A 9,817-nucleotide genomic window follows, 5' to 3' on the forward strand; every position below is an offset into this window, starting at 1 on the left:
TGTTATTAGACTCTCCTGTAACAACTCTCCCCATGTTGGGGGAGAAGCTGCTTCTTCCTCACTCCTACCATCTGCATGGCCAAGAGATGAGCATGTGACTTACTGGACAAAACATAGTAGCCTCATTCCTTTGGCCAAAGTGACTGGTCAGTGTAGTAAAATGGGCCAAAAACTAACTGGGGGCCATCTCTTAGGTGGCCATCTTTACTCACCTTGGTGAAGGTGTTCCCTCCTCTGTGGAATTCAGGTCCAGAGCTTCCTGTAAGTATGCTTTTGAGCTTGCGGGGATACCAAATAAAGAGAATGAATCCAATATGTAGAGAGTCAGAGACATAGATTCAGGATAGAATGTTTGGGTTCCCCACCCAAATTTCTATGTTGAAGTCCTAATCATCATTGTAAAGGTCTATGAAGGGTGAGGGCCTTTGGGAGGTAATAAGGTTTTTTGATAAGGTCATAAGCATAGAGCCTACCTGATGGGATTGGTTATCGCCATCTATTCTAGCTGGCGATCTAATGCTGGGTTCACAAAATCTGACTATTCCAATAATTTAAGAAAACGACAAAGAAAGCACACAAACACACAGAAGTACCTTTTCAAAATCTGTATGGCTTTCGAACCTTAAGAGTCCGTGGAAAGAGAGAGAGCCACTGGAATTCTTTATTCTTACCTAGGGGACACACAAGGGGAGTTTCCATGGAACATTCTGTCCCAGAAAGGGCAAAGTGGTAGGATTACAAAGGAACAGGTGAATGTAACTCAATCCCATGGGGTGACACCTACTCCCAGAGCCACGCCTTGAGCTGGGTTAACGCCCAAGTTACTGTGACCTGGCAATAGTGCCAGATTGAATGCAATAATTGTTCAGAACCCTGGTGCATCAGAAATTAAAAGAATCTACATCCAGGGCAGCTCCTGACAATTGGTGTCCTTTAAGAAGAAGAAGAGACACTCTGGAGCTATCTTCCTCCCCGAGTACACACACGAAAAATTTTTCATTGGAACAATAATTAGATGATGAACATCTTTAAGCCTGGAAGAGGACCATTATCAAAGAACTGAATCTGTCCACCTTTTAATCATGGACTTCCCAGTCTCCAGAGCAGTTGTTCAAGCCACCCATTCAATGGTCATTGATTACAGCAGCCCCAAGCTGACTAAGACGAAGGTGGAAAGAGAGGAAGTCCTGATGATATTGGAATCTCTAAATCCAGGTTTCCCCATGTCCAACTGAGTCTTGGAACTCTGTGTGGTTTGGTTGTACAGCCCATAGATTTTCATAGTTTGCTTAAGCTGGTTTGAGTTGAGTTTTTGATGAATTTGTTCACCATCAACAATCTATAGTTGCTGTACGGGACTAAACTTTCACTCCTTGTTGGAGCCCTGTGTTGCAATCATCCACCTGCCCTCCTGCTGCTGTCCAACCTGTCAAACCTTGACCTGAGAACGATCTAGGCCAAAACAGAAACCCTCCATGTTCCACCTCAGTCTTGTGACTAGCAGACGTGGCAGATGCCCACCCACTCTTAGGGTTAGCAGGGTGCCCACACCTCACTGCCTCATATACAATTGCAAATCATTTAAGGTCTATTTAGTGATTTGGGGTTTTTATTCTTAAAAGTGTTCCTGGTTTAGACAATAAATTACATTGTCAGCCAAGATATCCCACTACTATATTCTTCAGAAACTATTTCTGCCTTCTGGGAAGGATTTCCTCTTCAGAACCTGAAGCTGAACATATAACCTCAGAGCCAGCCAGGTTCAAGGTCCGGGCCTCACTTTCTTATTTTTAAGATTTATTTTTTAATTTTTGGTGGACACAACATCTTTAATTTTTTTTTTATTATTATGTGGTGCTGAGGATCGAACCCAGCACCCTGCGCATGCCAGGCGAGCGCGCTACCGCTTGAGCCACATCCCCAGCCCCTAGGCCTCACTTTCTTTACCTGCCCATCCCCGAGGCTGCCCGCAGTGTGCATGGTGCTAACTGGGCTGTGAAATATAAGAGGCCTTACAACTTCATGAAGGGCTGAGAACTGACTTCTCTCTATCCATTGAAAGACCCTTGGCTCTCAGCTTATCTAATGTATATATATATATATATATATATGGCTGACATATCCTGAGCTTGTGGTCTTGGCCCAGAGGACCCTCATGATCTCTCTCTGCACTTTACACATAGAGGAAGCTAGACAGCACTCTGCATCAATGATTTGTTTTAATCTTACCAACCCAGAGGCCCCAAACAACAGTTTCGGATGCGCCTTTTCTTTTCTTTTTTTTTTTTTTTTTTTTTTTTTGATTGATCAGGGCCAGAGACCCGTGGACAGGTGATGAAGCATGTAGAATTTAGTTTTTCCATGCATAGAATGAAGCTACTATCAGAATATTTCTCAGACCTCATCTCCAATAGGACTGAAGGTCTTGAAGGCACAACGGAGACTTCTGGGTGCCTCTGGTCCCCTAAGAGCAGGAAACCACCTGAATACCCACAGGTGAGAGCAATGTTATGTGGTGTTTGGTGTCAGGCAGCTTGGGGCCTCCCAGGAGCCTTAAGGCTGAGATTCCTTCTGTGTGTCCCCCTCCGTTTCCTCTTACCCTCAAGGAGACAATCATCTGGTTTCTCCAGCCCCAATTCCAGAGGGTGCTTACAGGTGCCCACCTGTCATCCACTCTCTCAGGATAATATAACCCCTGCTCTTTAGATAGTTACATAGCTGCCTAGAATTGGACTAAAATTTCCCAGTCTTTCTTTGCACCTGGGTGTGGCCACTTACTCAAGTTTTAGCCACTGGGATATGAGTGATGATTATCCATGCAACTTCTAGGTTGTGTCTTTAAAGAGGAGGGACCTGTGCTCCCCTGTCCTGATTCTGCTCCCTGGAATGTGGATATGCTGAGAACCATATTGGACAAGTACAGATGAGGCCAACACTATAGATGGAAGAGTAACAGGAAAGAGCCTGGGCTCCCGACACCTTTGCAGAATAGAGCTGCCATGCCAGCTCAGGGTTTTACATGGGAAACAAGAGAACACATTTTTTTTAAGCCATATTGTTAGGGTGGAGGAACCATTGTTGCATTTAGCAAATTAACATTGTCTTGAAGCCAGCAACCTCAACTGATTATGATCGAGCTCCTTTGGGTGGATGCCCACATTTGGACCCATTGGTAATGCTCTTTACCAGAGAACAGTCAAGCACTTCCTCCCTGGGTGGGGGTGGGTGGAAAGGCAGTTTCAATGAGGAAGGGCAGTTTAATAGCATGTGAGGCATCAAAACAAGACCCTTTCACAGCACCAATCACACATCATGAGATGTCGAAAACCATTTTCTCTTGATGAAGAGAAAGGAACATCAGCTGTGCTTCTCTGATAATGTGTGGATACAAAATGGCAAGCCATCAGAAGCACAGGGCTAATGACACAAGGAGTGGGGGATGCCAGCAAAAGGAATTTGTGGGGCGTTAATCTTAGTGGCAGTTCACGCATCTCTTTTTGTCCTGCTACTGACAAATAAATATTGCCCTGTGACTTCTTGTCGAAGTCTCTGGGGAGACACTCTGATTGCTTTAGTGTTTTAGTCTGTGTCTGTTACTATAACGACATACCTGAGGTGGGATGCTTCATAAAGAAAATAAGTTTATTTAGCTCCCAGTTCTGGAGGATCATGTTGGCATCATCAGCTCTGCTTCGGTGAGGACCTCACGGTGGATGACATCATGGTGAGAGTGGGTGTGAGGCAGGGAGATCACGTGGGGGTAAAGGAAGCTGGAGTGATGGGAAGGACCCAGCTTGCTCTTTTCCAATGACCTTCTCACAAGAACAGACCAGAATCCCATAAGAATTACACTGATTCCTTCAGAGGACAGTATCTACCATGACCTAGTGACATTTCCCACCAGGCTCCACCTCTTCAAGGTTTCATCACCTGCCACATCATCACACTGGGGACCAAGTTTTTAACACATGAAACTTCAAAGGATGCACTTAAACCACATCCAAACTACAGCCCGTCATTAATGCTCTGATCTTGGTTTTGGCAGTTCCCTTTGCATGAGGCCATGTCATAGGTCACTAGTAACCTATAGTATCCACCTGGTCTCATCAATGGTCATCCCTGTCCAAAGGTCAACTCAGAACCACCTTCCTCAGGTGGGCAGGTAAGAGGGGCTGTAGGCCAGGCAGTTTCAGCTAAAACGGACACGAGGCATTAGAGATAAATATCTAAAGCATCAAGGAATTGGCAAGTTTTAGCATCCAAGATGTTCCATTCACAAAGTAAGAGAAGGTGAGAGCAGGAGAAATGTGTTAGGCAGTCAGGGTCAATCCCCCCCACACACCTTGTTTACAAATGGAGTAGACTTCTTATGACCAGTGACATCATTGGTGCCTGAAGGTGTGTGCTGAACTCTGAGCCATTCTCTGAGGCAAAGTAGTCTGTGATCAACACCCTAATTGAACAGGAGGTGCCTGTGTAACACCAGGTGCCCTGGTGTGACTGGACTCAAAGACCCACTTCTTTAAAATCTCTAGCCTATGGTCTTCGAGGCCATCAAATTCCCCTCTAACATTATCATATAACCCCCTAGACAATAGCCACCCAGTCCTAACCCTCCTCAGGACCCCTCCCCCTGCAGGAGCTCAGCTTTCTTTCTACTACTTTAATTAATCCTGTTACTTTGCTCCCACCCTTTGTTTTGTGTCCATGGATCTCATTCTTTGAATTCATGAGACAACCAACAGGATCCTCCTATCACAAAGGGACCCAGGAGTGGGAGAGGACAGGTAACAGTGCATCATCCAAATGGAGGCTGCAGGTTTCATCTGAAGCAGGCACGGGCAGCACCCAGTCTCTGGGTGGAAGGAGCATTGGGAAGACCTCTGCTAGAACACTGGAGAGAGGGTTTCTATTCCAGAGGGACCAAAAGAGGTTCTCAGACCCGGAGGAGAAGGCCCACCTGTTGGAGTATCAGATGGGGCTTCTTAAGTCTTGGAAGCAAGATCAAGTTCAGTTTTCAGAGGCAGGCGCAAGGTCTGTCTGGTCTTCCCACTTCTCTGCCTGATTTGAGCTGATTCCTTCTTCCTCTTGCCCTGCTGTCAGCATTTTTTACATTTACTCTTTTTCTGACTCCATGGTTTTCTTAGTAAACGCACACTGGAGTCCAGCTTCTTCCTTCTGAGAACAGTTATTGGAGAAAAGGAGCTGCCAAAGTCACTTCCTCCAGCAGGTGGCATGGACCCAAAGCAATAGGAGGGGGAGATGGGGCAGATACCCTAAATGCCTCCCAAACTGCCCATTTTCCCATTCTTCTTTAGGGAAAGAAATATATTTTTAAAGCTGGGCTCAGTACTTTCATACAAAAACTCAACATTTTCTTTTAGTCTCTGAGCTTGTGGTGGCTAAGTGATACAGGAGGTACAGGACCAGAAGCACATTTTGGAGGAGCTGCCTTGGCTGGTAGAAGCATTCTTTTTCTCTCTCGCACTTCTTCTTGCCCCTGGCTTGGAGCATGGATGGGCAGGCTGGATCTCTGGGGCCATCTTGGACCACAAGGTCACTTTAAGGATGGAAGACACATGATGAAGATGGAGGAGCAGAGAGGTCAGAGTTTGGGTTGTTGGGGCTGCTATGGATCTCCATATTGTCTGGAGGGCCAGACTATGAGTTTCTTGTACCTAAGTGAGGAATCAATAAAGAATTCCCTTGCTATCCAGTGGACCCGCAACATGGGCACATAGCAGGAGCTTGTTAGAGATGCCAAATCTCAGGGCTAGCCCCAGACCTTCTGAGTCAGAATCTTTATTTTAACAAGTTCTCCAGGTGCTTCATAGGCACATGATGGTTTGGGAGGCATTGGTTTAAACCATTGTTGTTCTTCTTATTATAATTCTTAAAGATCGAGTAGGTGTTGCCCATGTGGGGTCACTGAGAAAGTGGGGCTAGAGAAGGGATTGCTCAGCAGCTCACAAGCTTAATAAACAACCCTAGTTGTCCCTTCCAGAAAGGTTCCTGTTGGCTATAATCACCTTTGCCCCAACCCCCTCTGTCTCCAGACCTGGGAGAGTTCAGGTAGGTGATGATGTTTAACTCAGTGAATGTAGGTCGTGGGGGTGAGGGTATAGTCACTTTGAAACCTTAGGGTACACAGAATAGATGGTCCTTCCCGGAAGGCATGGCTTCTGTTCTGAAACACAAGCATTTCTAGGCTGGGTCTCTGGGGTTGGCTGTCACATTCACCTCCTCTGTGACTCAGACTTCATTGCCTAAGGGGCTCCAGTACAAAACTCTGGGAAGAGTCTTTTGCTGCACACCTATACCTACCCACATGGACTGGGTGAAGGGTGAGCAAAGAAGCATCTCCTAAGGATGACATTCTGAAAAATGGTTCTTGACCTGCTACCAATTGGATTCAGTTGTTCAAATGAATCACTTGAAAACGTCCTAGAGAGGAAACTAAAAGTAACAGGTAAGAAAGAGCATAAGTTTGGAATTCAAGGGGATCTGGTTTAAAGCTTCAGTTCTGCCCTTGACTAGCTCTTGAATGAGCTGTTAAACATCTCTAAGCCTTTACACTAAGCTCCTGGCCTTTCAATAAATCCCAGTCCTGCCAAAGTTAATGTGGGTTTCCTCATCTGGAGGATGAGAAACACAGGCTCAGGCACAATGTCAAACAGTTCAATCCTCAGTTTTTGATGTGGGTAGGTGCGCAGAGTTTCCAGGACTTCACTCTGACACTTCTATGCCTAAATGTAGCATGCTGAGGTTTGGGGATAGGTTTATTTAAGTCTGCACATTCCAATCTTCTATTTGATACTGCTGCTGTTGCTTATAGAGCACACTCATATAGCAAGGCTGTGGACTCTCCACTAGCAACTTGTAGGTAATTTTCAGTTATTGTCCTTCAAAACTTTTTTTTTCTCTCATTTCCTTCCTTCCTTCCTTTCTTTCTTTGGTGCTGGAGGTTGAACCCAGGGCCTTGTGCATGCAAGACAAGTACTCTACCAACTGAGCTACATCCCCAGCCCCTCACCTTCAAAACTTGACCCTCCCATGTCAGATACCATGATTATGCATGATCTCACTAGCTTATCTTACTTTGGAGAAGTGAGGTTTGAGGTTTTTGTTTGCATTTTGTTAATAACCAGCTGTACACAGAACTTCATGTTGGATAACATGCTCCTATCCTGGTCAAGATGTGTGTAGATGTTTATCCCTGAAGTCAGTGGGATTTGTTCCTATCTGGGTTTTTAGTGGTGAGTGATGATAGCCACGTTTAGAGGACACCTTTCAGTCTGATGTGGCAGTTTTGCTGTGGTTAAAACTTTCAACATACTTCCTGCTTTTCTTGCAAAACAGAGACTTCTCACCCCTTTGTGGGAGGCCACAGCCCAAAGGATCGCAGGTTTCTTCGAGGGCTGAAGCAGGGCCTGTGGTGCCTCACTGGCTGTCAGCACGTCAGGTCTAGGGCCTTTAATCTGTATGAATTTTGTTTTCTGTTGCAAATGCTCTTAAAGAAGCAGAACTTGACAGTGAAGTTTTGCAGCACTGCCCAGCTTCAGATTTGAAGGAGAAATCTTGTTCAGTGGCTCAGCAACAAAATATAGAACCCAGCATTTTCGTAGCCAGTGTTGCCTGAGTCACATGATCTCAACAGCAATGCTCACACTTGCCAGAAATTCAGGTTCAAAAACCATTGGAACTGAACATGGCCTGAGAAGACCAAGGTCTACTCCTCTCCATTTCAGATACCCAGACACACACACACACACACACACACACACACACACACAATTTATTGTTTTCTAGAATTTTAATTGGTTGACAATAGAAGAAACACTGTTTTTTATAATATCCTGAATACCTTTCAGCTCTTTAATCATATAATTTATCAAGTGCTCCAAAATATTCTAATTTTTGTGCCTTAGCAATTGTACATCCGTACTGGGGTTTCTTTGAGTTGCATTTCTCGTTTGGTTTAATTGCTTTTTGAGTTCTTATGTCTTCCTTTTTCTCAAGTAGTACATCAATAAGTGATTTTATTTTCAGCAAGAAATGAATGGGAGTTCAATCTCTGAGTTCTTGCCTGTCTGAATAAGTTGTTTTCCTTGTGTACATTGGATGGACAGTTTGGCAAGATCTCAAATTTTAAGGACAAAATTATTTCTTCTTACTTTGATGGTAAATATTTCCTTGTCTTCCAGCCTTGGGTGCTACTGATAATGATGCCAACCGGTTTTACTCAGTTGCTGTCTCTCTGCAAGTGTTTAGGATCACCTTTCAGTATCAGTGCTTTGAAATCTCATGAGGTTGCTTCCTTCCATGGCTGATTCTGGTTCCTCGTGCTTTGGATCTGGGGTCTTTCACTCTAAAATGTTTGCCTTTTTTTAATACTGAGAGATTTTCTGCACTTGTTTCTTTGATAATTTTCTCCTCTCCATTTTTACTGTTCTCTTTTCTAAAACTCTAGGTACATAAGTGTTCCAGCGGAATTGACCCTTTATACAACGTTTCTCCAGTTACCCACTTTTTTGGTCAGCGTACCCTGTGTTCTGCAAGATCTTCTTGACTTTTTAATGTAGTCTTTCTTATGTTTGAGTTTTGCTTTTTAATTGCCTGCATTATATTTGTTGTAGTAATTAAAATATGAATATATCTTACTGGGGATTTCAAATAAACTCTTGGTTTCCAACAGCTCTTTTTTGGCATAAGACCGGTTTTGTTTTATGGATTTGCCATCTTGGTCCTCCATGAGCATAATCAGGGTGTAGGGTTTGGAATTAGTTCTCTTTCCTTGCCTTAGCTCTGCCTCTTTCGGGTTCATTTCTTTGTTTCTCCTGGTCCTTCTATTTTTCTGTGGGAGCAGTATTTTTCGGCAGCCCCTTCCTACTCATGCATGCCAGGCAGGTTGTTGAATTGAGGTAACTGGGGTTGAGGTGGGATCCTTCTCTGATTAAGAGGGTGGACTCTCAGCTCGCTGTGTGGAAGTGGGCCATGGACAGATGGGCTTTGCTTCTACCTGTGAGCATGGCAGAAGGGCAGGCCAACTCAAGGAAGGTCCTACTCTGAGCTGTTACCTAATGTTATAAACTCTGGCTCCTCCCAGCCAGTTGTTATTTATTTATTTATAAAGATTATTTTCCAGGTTTCCCTAGGAGTTACACCTGACACTTCCTGCCCATAGGATTGGGGATGCAAACGGCCAGTTTCCATAACAATTTAGGTGTAGCACTCCATCAATCACTCTTTTTATGCTCATCGGATCTTCACATTAGCCAGCTTGGGAGGCTTAGTGTGAAGTCCCCCTGTCCCTTCCCTGGTAAGTCACTTCCACTTGTATTGCACCCCCAAAGCATTGGCCTCCTTTATCCATTTTTTCAGCCAGTACCACATCCACTTTCCTTCTTTACCAAATTCATCATCATCTTTGGTCTGCTTGCCCCCCTCTCCACACACAATACTTTTATTAATTTTTTTTATTTTTGTATGTCTCTATTGTTATTTCAACAAATTATTTTCAACAAGAGAGAGTTAATAAACATGATTGCCTACCATGTTAAAATACAAGGCAAATGTTATTAGAAGTGTCTTTTAAAAAACGATTATTATTTTCTTGGTTATAAGGTGGTATTCCCTATATACAATCTGGGAAATAAATAATCCAAATATCCCCAAACTTTTCCTTTGTAGATAGAAATTAAATTCTAGTGATATATTAGTATTGTATTACATAACATTGTCATATGCTATAGTATGTCATACGTTATTATATAACACATTATATAATATTGTAATTTATATAATATAATTTGTAATA

General features: G+C 43.7%; 1 long non-coding RNA gene across 1 annotated transcript; it reads right to left on the reverse strand.

The window, feature by feature from the left end:
* Positions 1–211: 211 nt before the first annotated feature.
* LOC139705162 (uncharacterized) lies at positions 212–3,804 on the reverse strand. The gene is made up of 3 exons (XR_011707017.1): positions 3,611–3,804; positions 594–671; positions 212–278 (listed from the first exon to the last, which is right to left on the reverse strand). It is a non-coding gene; the product is annotated as an uncharacterized lncRNA (long non-coding RNA).
* Positions 3,805–9,817: the final 6,013 nt, after the last annotated feature.

This window comes from Marmota flaviventris, chromosome 1, assembly GCF_047511675.1.
Source record: "Marmota flaviventris isolate mMarFla1 chromosome 1, mMarFla1.hap1, whole genome shotgun sequence".
Taxonomy (NCBI): Eukaryota; Metazoa; Chordata; class Mammalia; order Rodentia; family Sciuridae; genus Marmota; species Marmota flaviventris.